The sequence below is a fragment of the Natrix helvetica genome (assembly GCF_964273705.1).
Source record: "Natrix helvetica genome assembly, chromosome: 4".
NCBI lineage: Eukaryota > Metazoa > Chordata > Lepidosauria > Squamata > Natricidae > Natrix > Natrix helvetica.
In genome coordinates, this window is record NC_138550.1 from 11,936,750 (window position 1) to 11,952,439 (window position 15,690).

The following is a 15,690-nucleotide window of genomic DNA, read 5'->3' on the forward strand; positions in this document are numbered from 1 at the left end:
CCAAACGTTTGTGTGTCAACCTTCCTCATTCCTAGCTAACATAGCAATGCCAGCGAAGAACGTTTAGAAGAATCTCAGGAGGGTAACAGGTTGGGAAAAACTATAATAAGCATTTATGAAATCCTTCAAGATGAAAGAATCAGGGAAGCCGCTAGACAAAATAGTATATTTAGAGGCAAACTGACCCCAAGGCAGCGTCAGGAGCAAACCAGAGATCCTGATTTCTCACGGTGCCTCTATATCAAGAAATGTATAATGGACACAACAGTTCTGAACCCGAAAAGGCATACATACCATGTCTAAGTGGTTGCTGGGTAATCTGTTGCCGGGGTAGAATTTGCATATGGAATGCGGTATTTGGTAGGCAACAGACATCAAAAGATGTTCATCCAATTGGCTTCAGGTATGGAAATGAGAGCCCTGGATGTGCAATTGCCCATATCTGAGTTAGCGTCTTCTTCTTCTTCTTTTTTGTTTTTAATATACGGCCTCTCCCACTCTGCATACAAATGCACGCCTCAGCAGCCTGACCCTAACTCGGTACTTTCCAACAGCACACTTAAAAGGAAAGCCCCCCCCCCCCCCCAGGGATGCATGAGGCTTAGACAACCATCACAAATCACTCACTTTGGACCAAGGAAGGGGATGGGGGGGGGGGGGCGGCAGGGAGCATCCATCCGCTCTCATCAAATGAAGATATTTGGAAAGCTAGTCTCAGTTAAAACAGGTTGCTGTCCCCTTTAAGAGCCAGTAAGGGGTCCTTTAGTAATGCTACTCAAGGACCATCAGATGTGCAGGGGTGGGCTTCAAAAATTTCAGCAATGGATGCTCTGCCCAGTTGCTGGGTGGGTGTGGCCTAGTTGACACCTGTACCATGAGGGGGAGGCGTTTTTGCCATCCCCAGGCTCCAAAGGCTTTCCTCGACCCTCTGGGAGTGTGAAAACTGCCTCCCTCTGGCTCTTGAGGCCCTCTGGAGGCTGGAAATGGGCCAATTTCCAGCCTTCCAGAACATCCGGGAGATCTGTTTTTGCCCTTCCCCAAGCCTCCGCATGGGCTCTGCACTTATCTCGCATCCAAAACAGACTGCGTGGGGACTCCTGGGAGGGGAGGGGTGGGTGGGGCCAGCCAGGGGTGGGATTTGGAGATTCTCTGAACCAGCCATAACATTAGCTACGTGTTCTCCCAAATCCGGGCAAACCCCGTAGCAGCCCACCCCTGAAGGTGTGTGAGAGTGTGCCAGACTCACCATCTTTTGACACCTTGCACTCTAGCAACAATCCAAAGGGGACTGGGGACTGCAGGTTGAACCATATGAAGAATGGTTGCTGGAACTGGGTATGTCTAGTTTAGTGATTAATTCTAAATTAAATTAATTCTATTTTCCTGGGCTCTGAGATCACCGCAGATGGGGACTGCAGCCAAGAAATTAAAGGACGCTTGCTCCTGGGGAGGTATGGCAAATCGAGACAGCATACTAAAAAGCAGAGACATCACCCTGCCAACAAAAGTGCGTATAGTCAAGGCTATGGTTTTCCCAGTTGCAATGCATGACTGTGAAAGTTGGACCATAAGAAAGGCTGAGCGCCAAAAAATTGAGGCCTTTGAACTCTGGTGTTGGAGAAGTATCCTGCAAGTCCCTTGGACTGCAAGGCGATCAAGCCGGTCAGTCCTAGAGGAGATCAACCTTGACTGCTCTTTAGAAGGCTGGATTATGTAGACGAAACTCAAATACTTTGGCCACCTAAGGAGAAGGAAGGACTTACTGGATAAGAATCTAATTCTGGGAAATACTGAGGGCAAAAGAAGAAGGAGATGACAGAGAATGAGGTGGCTGGATGGAGTCACTGAAGCAGTTGGTGTGAGTTTAAATGGACTCCGGGGGATGGTAGAGGACAGGAAGGCCTGGAGGAACGTTGTCCATGGGGTTGCGATGGGTCAGACACGACTTTGTGATTAACAACAAGTTTAATGAAGAGAAGGACTAGGGGTAATGTGATAGCAGTCTTCCAATATCTGATGGGCTTCCACAAAGATGAAGAAGGTCAACCTGTTCTCCAAAGCACCAGGACTACATTCCACAGTTACATCATTTGAAGAAAGCTGCCACGGTCGTGGTTGGTGGCTAACTTTAAGTGGATCTTGTAATCATCTTTGGACTATATTGAGAAGAACGACTAGGAGTGACATGATAGCAGTATGCCAGTATTTGAGGGGCTGCCACAAAGAAGAGGGAGCCAACCTATTTTCCAAAGCGCCAGAAGGCAAGACAAGAAGCAATGGATGGGAACTAATTAAGGAGAGAAGCAACCTAGGAGAAATTTCCTGACAGTTACAACTATTAATAAGTGGAACAACTTGCCTCCAGAAATTGTGGGTGCTCAAACACTGGAAGTTTTTAAGAAAAGATTGGATAACAATTTGTCTGAAATAGTGTTTCCTGCTTGGACCAGGGGTGAAATCCAGCAGGTTCTGACAGGTTTTGGAGAACTAGTAAATTTGAGTAGTTCGGAGAACTGGCAAATGCCAACTCTGGCTGGCCCCAAAGTTGGGTGAGAATGGAGATTTTGCAGTATCCTGCCCCTACCACGCCCACAGAACCGGTACTAAAAGAAATTGAATTTCACCACTGGGTTGGAGTACAAGATCTCCAGGATCCCTTCATATTCTGATGTTCCTCTCTAGCATCATAAGACAACTGGCATCCTTTCCAATTGTCTTATAGATTTATTTCAATTTACATACAGAACTATTTTTATGACATAAAGGTTAATGTATTTTATTTACAGGTAGTCCTTGATTTACAACCATTTGTGTAGCGATGATTCAAAGATACAAGGGCACTGAAAAAAGCGATTTGTGACCGTTTTCACACCTACCCATTGTAACATCCCCGTGGTCACATGACCAACATTTGGACGCTTGGCGACTGGCTCATGTTTATGACAGCTGCAGTGTCCCAGGGTCACATGATCACCTTTTGCGACCTTCTCATCTTCCTTTCCACTCCCCCTTTTTCATCTCTGGCTTTTATTTTGTAAATATCACCAAAAGAATTCTTACACCAGAGAGACACACAGGAATGATACTACTGAAATACTGCCGTATTTTCCACTATGACATTTCATGGGCTGGATTCCCATGTGGTGCTAAGCCATTATTTAACCACAGCTTACTAAATAAGTAACATAGTAAGTGACACGGTGGCTCAGTGGCTAAGACGCTGAGCTTGTCGATCAGAACAGTCGGCAGTTCGGCGGTTCGAATCCCTAGCGCCGCGTAACGGAGTGAGCTCCCGTTACTTGTCCCAGCTTCTGCCAACCTAGCTGTTCGAAAGCATGTAAAAATGTAAGTAGAAAAATAGGGACCACCTTTGGTGGGAAGGTAACAGTGTTCCATGCGCCTTCGGTGTTTAGTCATGCTATGGAGACAGCGCTGGCTCCTTGGCTTAGAAACAGAGATGAGCACCGCCCCCTAGAGTTGGGAACGACTAGCACATATGTGCGAGGGGAACTTTTATCTTTACCTTTTACTAAACAAATCGCAATGAACTGGGGCCTCCCATGATTTATACATCTCAAAAGTTGAATTCAGCCAACACGCTAAGACATAATTGAGCCGTAATTAAGTTAACTTGATGTACAAACTAGATTATGTAGATCCAATTGAAGAGAATATATGTCACTCAGGACCAAATTGTCAGTTTCTAGTCTCTGCTACCTTGTGCGTATTTTTACTCACTGGAATGGCCCGCTCCATGTAATTAAACTTATTTCTAAATTAATTCTACCACTGTGGGCCAAGAAATGGTTTTGCATGCTTGAACTCCGTCCTAAAAGTATCAAACTCGGCTATACTCACCACTTTTATTTCCAGTTTGGGAAAAACAATATTGCAGATACATCGCTGAACAACTTGAAATGGCAAACATTTGCTCTCCCAAGCCATCCATAAATCACGACTGACACCTGTAGATTATTACTCAATCTGTTCAAAGCAGCAATACGGTCCTGAGAGAGCTGGCATTATTTCAAAAACTAGTGAGCGCTTGGTTAATATGAATGCATATGTTTTATTACTATTATTTTTACCCTCGGCAGGGTGAAATTTTGCAAACGAAACATCGGATTAGAGAGAAGGCTGGGCTTTTATTTCTGAGGTGTGCCTCAGAACCCAAAGGCCTCTTTTGCAACAGCCTCGCTCCCCGAAACACCATGGATTCAACAGGGAAAAGATCCTGCCCTCCCTTTGATAGGAAGCCAATTTTGCTGTGGCATCATTAAAGCGCTTCATATAAATATTAACCAAGAGAATTCTTCTGGGTCAAAAGCAGACAAGCTTACTCTAAGCTCAATGGTTGCTTCGCCTGGCAGGCAGTAAACACTGGAAGAGAGGAGCATGTTTCAAATTAATGTGTCTTTTCGGCTTGTGCATCCGTGGTGTGTGTGTGTGTGTGTGTGTGTAGAAGGTTCGTCAAGCAATTCACAAAACAAAAACAACATTTTTAGAACAGTCGGGGAATTCAAGTTCAAAGAATGCAATTTAGGATTGCTGGGGGAATTCCTCCAAGGAACTGGAGAGGCAGTTGGTCTATATGAGATAGGCCCGTGATGGCAAACCTATGGCACATGTGCTAGAGGTGGCACATAGAGCCCGCTCTGTGGGTACGTGCGCCATCGCCAGCTGCTCTTTGTGGGCTCCGTAGCTCCCGAAAACTGCCCGGAAAACAGCCTGAAAACTGCCCCCAAAACTGGCATGTGCCACCAGTCTTTGGGTTTCCGGTGCTCGGGGGCGCGCATCTGCATACCCGCCCCGGTTTGGTCATTCAGTGCTGAAAAGGTTTGCCATCCCTGAGATAGACCAATGTTTCTCTACCTTGACAACTTGAAGGTGGGTGGACTTCAACTCCCAGAATTCTCAGAATTCCCAGAATTGAAGTCCAGCCGTCTTAAAGTTGCCAAGGTTGAGAAACACTGAAACAGACAATCTAAAAGACACAATTTAGTACCGTGATGGTGAACCTATGGCACGCGGGTCGGAAGTGGCACGCAGAGCCATCTCTCCGGGCACGCCAGCCGTCGCCTGTTGCTCTTCTGGGTTCCGGCACGCACGTGTGTGCGTGGCGGCCAGCTGGTTTTGCGTGCGCAGGAGTGACAGAAGCAAAAAGAGCAGCTCCCCGGCACGGAAGCTGAGCTTCTGGTTTCCAGCACACACATATGTGCTGGCCAACTGGTCTTTGCACATGCATGTGCACCAGAAACCGGAAGACCAGGTGACTGGCACAGATGTGCAAGCTGGAAACCGGAAGCTCAGCTTCCCATCATGTGTGCCGGTGAACTGCTCTTCCGGTTTCTGGCACTCCTGCACATGCACACCAGGAAGCTGTTCTTCCAGTTTCTAGTACTCCCACTGTGTGCACCACCAGTGCTGGGATACAACCAGTACGCCCTGGTGCGGTTCCTGCTGGGAGCACCAGATACCGTTCTGGTACGGAGCTCCGGAGGGCCCACCCGTCGCCCTCCTTACCTGTATTTGAGCCGATCGGGGCTTACGCGCACGGAGCGTATGACGCCTGTGCGACACTCCGACGAGCAGCTGGAGTGTCGCGGGAGGTAAGTTCGCATGCGTGTGCTGCGTGCGTGCATGTGGTGGACGCCCGGTCCCGTTGCACCATACCAGTTGTAATGGGATCTGGAACCCAACACTGGCACGCACACCCCCGTTTCGGCAAACAGTGCCAAAAAGGTTCGCCAACACCGATCTAGTATGTTATCACTAAACACCTAAGGACAATGTAGCTCCCACCCCCATTTGGGAAGCTGAATTCATATACATCTGGAAGACGTGTATGAAGTTTGGAACCCTGGTCTATTTTTGTAGGTAGCTGTGAGCAAATGTTTTCTCTATTCCTACAGAAAGATTGATCTCACTCTCCCTCAATCCAGGTCCCCTCAAGACATACATTCTGGAATTCCTAGCTAGGATGGACTTCATGCATCTAAATGCGTCAGGGCAGTTTAGGAGATGAAAGGGAGGTCATGTTGCTTGTATTCTATGCTCTCCTCACGATCTGCTGTCCAAGAGAGTTGTCTCACTTTGTACAATGATGTAGGTAATCCTAGCTGAGGTCAGTGCAGTAGAATTCTACTTTGTGAGCAAACCTAGATCTGTTTAACAGATAAACGGCTGTCGAGTCTCTTCTTAAAAGTCTCCAGTGTTGAAGCACCCACAACTTCTGGAGGCAAGTCATTCCACCGATTAAATGTTCTAACTTTCAGGAAATTTCTCCTTAGTTCTAGTTGCTTCTCTCCTTGATTAATTTCCATCCATTGCTTCTTGTCCTGCCTTCAGGTGCTTTGGAGAACAGGTTGACTCCCCTCTTCTTTGACCCCCTGAGATATTGGAACCCTGCTATCAGGTCACCCCTAATCAGGGGTGAAATTCAGCAGATTCAGACAGGTTCTGGAAAAACCGGTAGCGGAAATTTTGAGTAGTTCAGAGAATGACCATTGGCTTACCTGAAGGGTCCTTTTCTGTGCACCGCGGGAGAGTCCAAGCAATGGGTTAATTCAGTCTGCTTGCCCTTAGGACTGAGGAACTATTTTTCCTTTAGCCACACCTCCTCCTGGTGTGATCAATCCCCCAGAATTCTTAGAAGGAGTCAGTTCGTGCGGACGGAGCGAAGCGTCCAAGATGATGTACTGTTGACACGAAGAACCCGAATCCCGGCCTTGAGAGCCAGGGTGGGTTGGACTCTCCCGCGGTGCACAGAAAAGGACCCTTCAGGTAAGCCAATGGTCATTTTCCTGTACACCGCTTGGAGAGTCCAAGCAATGGGACATACCCAAGTTATTGTCCATCTGGGTGGGCAGAAGAAGGCTCCCGGGATTCGGTCTCTGACACAACCGCCTGGAGCACACGCCTGCCGAAGGACGCCTCAGCTGAGGCGAAAATGTCCAATTTATAGTGTCGCACAAAGGGAGAAGGAGAGGACCACGTAGCGGCCCTGCAGATGTCCAGGATTGAGGCCTGGGTGGCCCAGGCCGCCGAGGTAGCAGCACTTCATGTGGAGTGTGCGGTGATGCCGCGCGGAACGGCTTTGGATTGGCTTTCATAGGCTGTCGCAATGCAGGCACGAAGCCACCTGCCAATCGTGGAGGAAGAGACCTTCTTCCCTAGGGAACCAGGCTGGAAGGAGAGGAAGAGAGCCTCTGACTTCCTGAACTCCGCAGTACGAGCGATGTAAACCTTCAGGGCCCTCCTGACATCAAGATTGTGCCAGGAACGCTCTCTGGGATGCGACGGATGAGGACAGAAATTTGGCAATACAATGTCTTGCGCTCTATGGAACCATGAGTTTACTTTGGGGGTAAAGGTCGGGTCCAGCCTCAAAATGACCTTGTCAGGGTGGATGACACACAGGTCCTGGCGAACAGACAGAGCCGCCAGCTCCGAAATCCGGCGGGCAGACGTGATGGCAATCAAGAAGGCCGTCTTCAGCGTCAGGAATCGAAGAGAAGTAGTGCGTAGAGGTTCGAATGGAGGGCCGGAGAGGGCCCGTAGGACCATGGACAGCTGCCAAGTGGGGTAGCGATGAACGGTGGGAGGGCGAAGGTTAGAGGCGCCCTTGAGAAAGAGGCGCACCTTCGGGATTTTGCTGAGAGGCAAAAGGTGGTCGCCCGACCAGACGGTGGATAAGGCCGCCACTTGGCGTCGAAGGGTGTTCGGGGCCAGGCCCTTGTTGAGTCCCGCTTGAAGAAAGTCAAGGACTCTGGAAACAGGCGCGGTCGTCAGCTCGATGAGCAGCTCCTCACACCACTTTGCGAAGGCGGCCCAAGATGCATCATAAATTCTGGTGGTTGAAGGGCGTCTCGCCGCCTGAATGGTGTTCACTACCTCCTCTGACAGGCCTTCGCCTTTCAGTTGGTCCCCCTCAAGTGCCAGACGGCCAACTGGAGCCACTGGGGCTCTGGATGAACCACGGCCCCCTGGCTGAGGGAGATCTGGTCCGGAGGGATGCGCCATGGAGGAGACAACGACAGGTGGACAAGGTCGGCAAACCACGACCTGCGGGGCCAGTGTGGGGCCACGAGGAGAACTTCCGCTCCCTCTGCGATGACTTTGGAGATGAATTGAGGAAGGAGAGGCAGGGGAGGGAAGGCATACAGTAGCTCGCGGGGCCACTTGCAACGCAGTGCATCTGTCCCCTCCGCCCCGGGGTGAAGAACCGGGAGTAGAAGCGGTTGAGCTGCTTGTTGTCCCTGGACGCGAACAGGTCTACGTTCGGATTTCCGAATCTGTTGGACATCTGGTGGAACAGGCGAGGGTCCAGTCTCCACTCCGCAGGATCTATGATTGTCCTGCTCAACCAGTCTGCCTGTGTGTTGTCCACTCCGGAGATGTGGTCGGAGCGGAGAGATTCCAGATGGCGCTCCGCCCAGCGGCCCAGGGACTCCGCCTCTCTCATCAGTGCTCTGGATCTGGTGCCACCCTGGCGGTTGATGTGGGCCTTGGTGGCCACATTGTCCGTCATCAGAAGCACATGTTGACGATGGATGGACCGGCTGAAATGGCGCAGGGCCAGGCGAGCAGCTCTCAGTTCCAGTAGGTTGATGCTGTAACTAGTTTCCACTTGGGACCACTTGCCCTGGACAACCAGGGAACCCATGTGGGCTCCCCAGCCGGAGAGGCTGGCGTCTGTGGTGATGATTAACCTCTCGGGCTCCTTGAATAGGTGGCCCTTGAGGATGGCCGGAGACACCCACCAGCGGAGAGACCTCTTCACTTCCGGCGGAACTCAAATCGGCCTGGGAGAGTTGCTCCTGGATGCCCTCTGGTGCGGCAGCAGCAGCCACTGAAGCGCCCTGGAATGCAGGCGGGCCCACGGCACGATGGAAATGCAGGAGATCATTTTTCCCAGCAGCTGCGACAGAAGGACCACTGGAGCCTGCCTCAAGCTCATCACCTTGTGGGTCATGGACCTTAGACCGTCCAATCTGTCTTGGGAGAGGAAAACCCTGCACAAGTTGGTATCTATCACCACCCCCAGGTGTACAAGACTGTTTGTTGGAGTGAGATGGCTCTTCTCTATGTTTAGAGTGAAGCCGTGATTTCTGAGGGATCTCATAGTGGTTTGGAGATCCCGCAGGGCCTGCTGCCTGGATGACGACTGGATAAGGATGTCGTCCAGGTAGCACTGGAGCCTTATGGGCCTGCGTCTTAGCTGGGCCGCCACTACCGCCAGAACTTTGGTAAATGTCCGAGGAGCGGACGAGAGGCCGAATGGGAGAGCTTTGTACTGGAAGAGGCGACCTGCATAATAAAAGCGCAGGAACTTCCTGTGCTGTGGACGGATGGGAATGTGGAGGTATGCCTCTTTGAGATCTATAGATGTGAGGAGATCTCCCTGTCGAATCCCCGCCAGGATGGTCTGCAGTGACTGCATCTTGAACCTCCGGTAGGCGATGTGCCTGTTGAGGTTTTTGAGGTCCAAGATGGCTCTCCACCCCCCCGAGTTCTTTGGCACCAGGAAGAGGATGGAGTAAAACCCCCTCCCCTCTTCGCCCTGGGGAACGGGTTCCACGGCCCTGATGTCTAGGAGATGTCTGACTTCCTGGTCCATACGCTCCCTCTTTTGAGGGCAGGATGGGACGGGGCACCGGATGAAGGTCCGGGGGGGGAGGGACAGGAACTCCAGGGAGAGGCCTTCCCTGACTATCTGCAGAACCCAAGCATCCTCGGTTGTCTGGGCCCAATGGGAGGCAAACAGCTGGAGCCGACCCCCGATGGGGGCCGAGCTCGGGCAGTCACTTTGACTTACGGAACGGCCTGTTGGAGGCCCCACCGCGGTTATACTTGCGGAAGCCAAACTGCTGCCTGCCTCTGTCCCGAAAGGGCGCCCTGTCCTGGGACCTGTTGCCCTGCTGACCGAAGGACCTATTGGAGGGAGAGAAAGAAGAGGCAGAGGTGGAAGGCTCGGAGGCACGAAAGGACTGCCTCCTGGAATAGGGAGCGGTCTTACGTTCCTGCTTCTTGTTTAGAGAAGGGAGGATCTTACTCTTGTCCTTGGACTCGATGAGGAGAGGATCCAGGGACTCGCCAAATAATTTGGACCCCTTGAAGGGGGCGGAAGCCAGTTTCCACTTGTTTTTCTGGTCCGCTTGCCAATGGCGGAGCCAGATCAACCGGCGAGAAGTGATATTAGAGCCGAGTGCCCTGGAGGCGAATTTAGTGGCGTTAAGGGAAGCGTCAGCGGCATATTGGGAAGCCGCGATTATTTTAGACACGTCCTGGTGGAGGCGGACGTCTCCCGCCGGGAGCTTGGTTAGGAGCTCGTGTAGCCAGATCACAGAAGCCCTATTGAAAAAGGAGGCGGATGAAGAGGCCCTAATGGCCCAGGCAGCCGCCAGGTGGGTCTTGTGGCACGCCTTTTCCGCCTTCTTGTCCTCCGCCTTAAGGCCTTCCAGAAGGTCGGCCGGTAGGGAGGAGTTAGAAGTGAGTGCAGCGATGGGCGGGTCGACAGTGGGAAGGGCCAGAAGGTCCTCCAGCACTGGCTCCATAGTATAAAGCTTCCTATCTACCCCACTGGGAGAGGACTGCGTGGCTGGTTGAGCCCACTGGCGCTGGATTAGGTCGAGAAACAGCCCCGGGACCGGAACCAGCTCCTGTTGGGGTGCTGGGACATCAAACATGACCGCATTGGGATTAGCCGGAGTGGCATCCACCGCCGGCGCGGCCGGTTTGGGCTTGATCCCCACCCTGGTGGCAGCCTTGACCTTGTGGAGGACAGATTTGAAAAGGCTGGGCTTGAACAGACCCGCAAAGGCGGGCGCTTCAGGGGGAAGGTCCTCGTCGTCCGAGAGACCTAGCACCTCCGGGTCAGGGTCCTCAATGGCAGAGGCCTCGCTGACCACCGAGGATTCCAGGGAAGGATGGCGAGCACGCTTGCTTGGAGGGGGAGCTGCCTGATCGGGTTTGGGACCCCTTGGGGCCACTGAAGTGGGATTCTTAAATTTCATGGCCTCCGTGATGCCCTTGGCAATGGCACGGGCCATCAGTTCCTGCATGCGGGGAGATAACTCCTCTGAGTCAGAATCAGGATCCAAACCCTCCTCTAGGGGGGGTGAAGCCTCACCCTGCATATCATCTATGCTAGCATCCCCAGGGGGAGGGGCCTGCTCACAGGCCCAAGAGGGTGCCAGGGAAGCCGGCTCTGCAAATGACCTATTTGGGGATAGGTCCTGGGACTCCACCTCCTCGGCAAGGACCATTTGGAGATCCTCCCGGGAGGGAGGGATTCCTGAGTGGGACTGCTCCCTGTCTGCCTGGCGTCTGGCCTTCTAAACTGCTTGTCAAGGGCCCGCTGGCGCCTTTCAGCATCCTTGGCCTCAGCCACGGAAGGGGTTCTGGAACGCTGTTTCCCAGAACTACCCCCACCACTCTTGCCCGCACCCCCACTCCCCGATGAGGAGGAACCCTTGCTAGGGGCCTGAGAGAGGCTCGGCCTAGTATCTTGGGAATCGGGGGGACTAGGCAGGTCCATAGTCAATGACCACACAAGATGGAGCAAGGCTATGACAAGGCAGAAGTTAGAGAGAGAGACTGGTTGCTGCAAGGGGAACAAAACAAAAAGATTTGTCAAAATTGCTATATGCACAGTAATTGAGTCAATACGTATGAAAATATCCCATGCTTAATACCAGTCAGAGGCCCAGGGGTAGGATTGGGGCCTGCACCGAGGCGCAAGGCTCCGCAGGAGAAGCAGGGAGGAGAATGACTAGAAAAATGCTTTGGCCTGCGCTTACTTAGGCCTCCTCCCTGAGCCGGTATAATGACCGTTGGTATGGCCCAGGAACCAGCACCGCTCGCAAAAATAGGCAAAAGGATGGAGGTGGCGATCCCAGCCTGAGAAACCCTTGCTAGGCCCTGCCACCTCCAGCGGTCTCCTGATAACGAGGCTGATGCGAAATGGCGGCCATGTCTGGGCGCGCTTTTTTTTGCGCCTAAAATGGCCGCCGCAACAGCGTGGGGCTAAGGGAGAGCGAGGAGCGAACGCGCCTCAAATGGCGACGATCGCTCACTCCTCCCTGCGGCAGAGGTCCTCTAGCAGGCCGGGGAACGAAAAAACTTCGTCTAAAATAACAAACGAGGGGCCTGGGAACGTAGGAACCTCGCCGCTGCAGCCACGCCGTTTTAAATGACAAGCGGCAGGCCTCCGAAGCCGTCCCATAAGGATCGGCTGAGGGGCACCCCCCACCACCTTCCAGCTTACCTCCTGGCCTTCAAATGTAAATTCTGCTGGAGAAAAAACGCAGCGATGAGGAGAAAACGTCTCACGAAGTTGGGGAAATGTTAGGAAAGAGAAATAAAACGCAAATAGAGAGTCCAAGCCAAAAAAGGATTAATTCAGTTCAGAGCTCTAGCTAATTACGTCCAAACGGGCTGACTGAGGAAGAATTCTGGGGGATTGATCACACCAGGAGGAGGTGTGGCTAAAGGAAAAATAGTTCCTCAGTCCTAAGGGCAAGCAGACTGAATTAACCCATTGCTTGGACTCTCCAAGCAGTGTACAGGAAAACTAGCAAATACCACCTCTGGCTGGCCTCAGAGTGGGATGGGAATGGAGATTTTGCAATATCCTTTCCCCAGGAGTGGGGAGGAAATGGGGATTTTGCAGTATCCTTCCCCTGCCACACCCACCAAGCCACGCCCACAGAACCTTCCTCCAGGAGTGGGGAGGAAATAACCTTCCCCTGGAGTGGGGTGGGAATGGAGATTTTGCAATATCCTTCCCCTGGGAATGGGGAAGAAATGGGGATTTTGCAGTATCCTTCCCCTGCCACACCCACCAAGCCACGCCCACAGAACTGGTAGTAAAAAAAATTGAATTTCACCACTGCCCCTAATCCTTCTTTTCATTAAACTAGACATACCCAATTCCTGCAATTGTTCTTCCTACCTCATCTAAGGTAATAGTTCTACTTCAAGTGCTGAGGGCCAATAATTTATTTGGATTTATTATTACATTTATTTGACACCCCCTCATTTTAAAATAACTCGGGGTGGCTTACAGCGTTAAGATAATTCTGATTACTTTGAAAAGTTTGGGGCCTCCATGCAAGGTTCAATCCGTGGTAGAAGGCTACGTTATGAAGTATGTATCTGATAATCTCTGTAAACAAGCTGAAGGGCAGTGTGGATTTCAGAACTATCTCAGCTCCAACACTTCTAGTGAAATCTACCTCCCACTTACTGCAAACTTGAAGTTTTTTTACCATGGGAACCAACGCTGTAGCAAGTCACCACAACTGAGCCAGTTTCATGATCACAGAAAGGGGTTCATCTAGCCAGCTTCTCCTTCCGTGTGCGATCTGAAGTTCAGCGTGTAACTACAGCCTAATTGACAAATGATTGTTCAGTGGAGATGTTTCCAGTAAGAAGGACCCCACAACCTCTAATCCTACTTCTCCTCCTGCTTAACCACAACCTTTATTTTTCTCTTTCCACCCACTTCTTTGCCCTCTCCTCCACAGCCTGGCCTTCCAGCAGAACACAAAATAAGTTAGCTCGATGTGACAGCATTTCAATATATCTGGAGGCAGCTGACATGTTTGCTTTTAATCTTCTCTTCTGCAAGCTAAACGTGCCCGGCTCCTTTTATCATTTGTCACAGGACTTGATTATTAGAATCCTTCCTATCCGGTTTGCAAGTAGATCCAAGACAGATCATCCTGCAGAGCCTTGACCATTAAGGAGTGTGGGGGGGAAGGAGGGAGGACAGGGGTATATGTATAGATGAGTCATCTTCAGCTCCAAACCTTGCTGCACTGAGAGACAATTTTAAGACGGGTGGATCAGCAAGGCTGCAATTGCACCCATTTCAGTAGTGAGATTCAGCCGGTTCGCATCGGTTCAATCGAACCGGTTGTTAAATTATCACCACCCCGTTATCAAAGTGGATCCTGGATGCCGCGCTGCAATGGAGAAACAGACAACGGAGCAGCAGGCACGAGGGAAGGAGAAGGCTGCTTTCCCTCTTTCTTCTCCCTGCTCCTCCTTCTCCCCTCGTGCCGGCTACTCTGTTTCCTGTATCTCCATTGCAGCGCAGTGTCCAGGATCCACTTTGATAGCAGGGTGGTGGTGGATTTAACAACCGGTTCATGCAGGGTCAGATTAGCCATTGCGGGAAATTTGTCCCGCATGTGCGGTGGAGCTGAAGGATGGGGATGGGGCACACCTCCTATGAAAGCCAACCTGACCCAGGCCAAACTTGTTGTTAAATTATTTGAATCCCACCACTGACTCATTTGATCATCAAAATAATTCACGGGCTCAGATCTTAGCTCCCATTTAGATCTGGCATAACCCTGATCCCTGAGGCTTTCCAGAAGTTGCTCGATTTGAACTCCTGGAAAATCCACCAGCATATCCAATGGGAAGGGATGTGCTGAATGTCATTTAGCAACATCTGGCAGGCCACGTGCTGCCCATCTCGCCAAAGGCTCTGATGTGCATCTGTGCATACGAATGCATCCACACTCACATTAAACAGCATTGCTTTGGTTATAATTTTCCTCACTTTTTAGAAATATTTTATGGGTGAATTATAAACTGCTTGCCAGAGCAGAAAGAGGATATATGTGCAAAAGAAAACATTTTTAAAATAAAAAGGAATAGAGAAGTAGGATAAGGATAACCCCAAAGCATGCAAACAATCAGAGCTTTCGAAGAAAGAATTTACAGTAGCACTTCGGTTCTCAACTGCTTTGAAACTCTTCAAAATTGGTACTCAACACATTCTGACATGAACAAATTTTTCCCGGTACTCATTGTTCGTTTGGTACTCAACATACAAACTACCCACGGTTTCCCGAAAATAAGACCTAACTGGAAAATAAGCCCTAGCATGATTTTCAGGATACTCGTAATATAAGCCCTACCCCAAAAAATAAGACCCAGTTAAGATCGTCAGCCAGACGTACACATTTAGTACTATATTTCCCCCAAAATAAGCTCTAACACGTCTTTTGGAGAAAAAATGAATATAAGACCCGGTCTCATTTTTGAGGAAACACGGTAGACCTTGTTGGTGTTGGCTGCCTTGTGACTCTCTATATTATTGGAAAAATCTGTTTGGCATTCCTTGTATTTGGTACTCATCGTGACTTCCGGAATCAATTAACAATGAGTACTGAGGTACCACTGTAATTTAAAATTCTGGGTTTCTGCCGATTTGCTCCCAGAAATCTAAAAGCCACTTTCATCATTTTATAGATACAGCCCCCCCCCCAAAAAAGGGGGGGTTAAGATAGTCCTTGACCTACAACCACAATTCAGCCCAAAATTTCTATTGTTAAGTGAGACATTTGTTAAGTGAGTTTCACCTCATTTTATGACCCTTCCTGCCACAGTTGTTGAGTGAATCACTGCAGTTGATAAAGTTAGTAATGTCTTTGTGAAGTGAATCTGGCTTCCCCATTGACTTTCCTTGTCAAATGATGGCAAGCGGTGACCACGTGACCCTGGGACACAGCAATGGTCATAAGTATGAAACAGTCGCCAAGCATCTGAATTTTGATCACATAACCATGGGGACGTTGCTATGGTTGTAACTGTGAAAAATGGTGATAAGTCACTTTTTTCAGTACTGTTGCAACTTTCAATGGTCACTTCAACTCAGACACTTGTCAACTG

The 15,690-nt window shown here is 50.4% G+C and overlaps 1 protein-coding gene across 4 annotated transcripts in view; it reads right to left on the reverse strand.

Moving 5' to 3' along the window:
* SMCO4 (single-pass membrane protein with coiled-coil domains 4) overlaps positions 1-15,690 on the reverse strand; it is a 73,078-nt gene that overhangs the window by 20,704 nt on the left and 36,684 nt on the right. The window contains exon 1 of one of the 4 annotated variants that reach the window (XM_081950727.1): positions 13,239-13,258. The exons of the other annotated variants lie outside the window; for them this stretch is intronic. The gene's annotated coding sequence lies outside the window, so the exon portion shown is untranslated. Of the gene's footprint in view, positions 1-13,238; positions 13,259-15,690 lie in introns of those variants that run through there. 4 annotated transcript variants of the gene reach the window in all.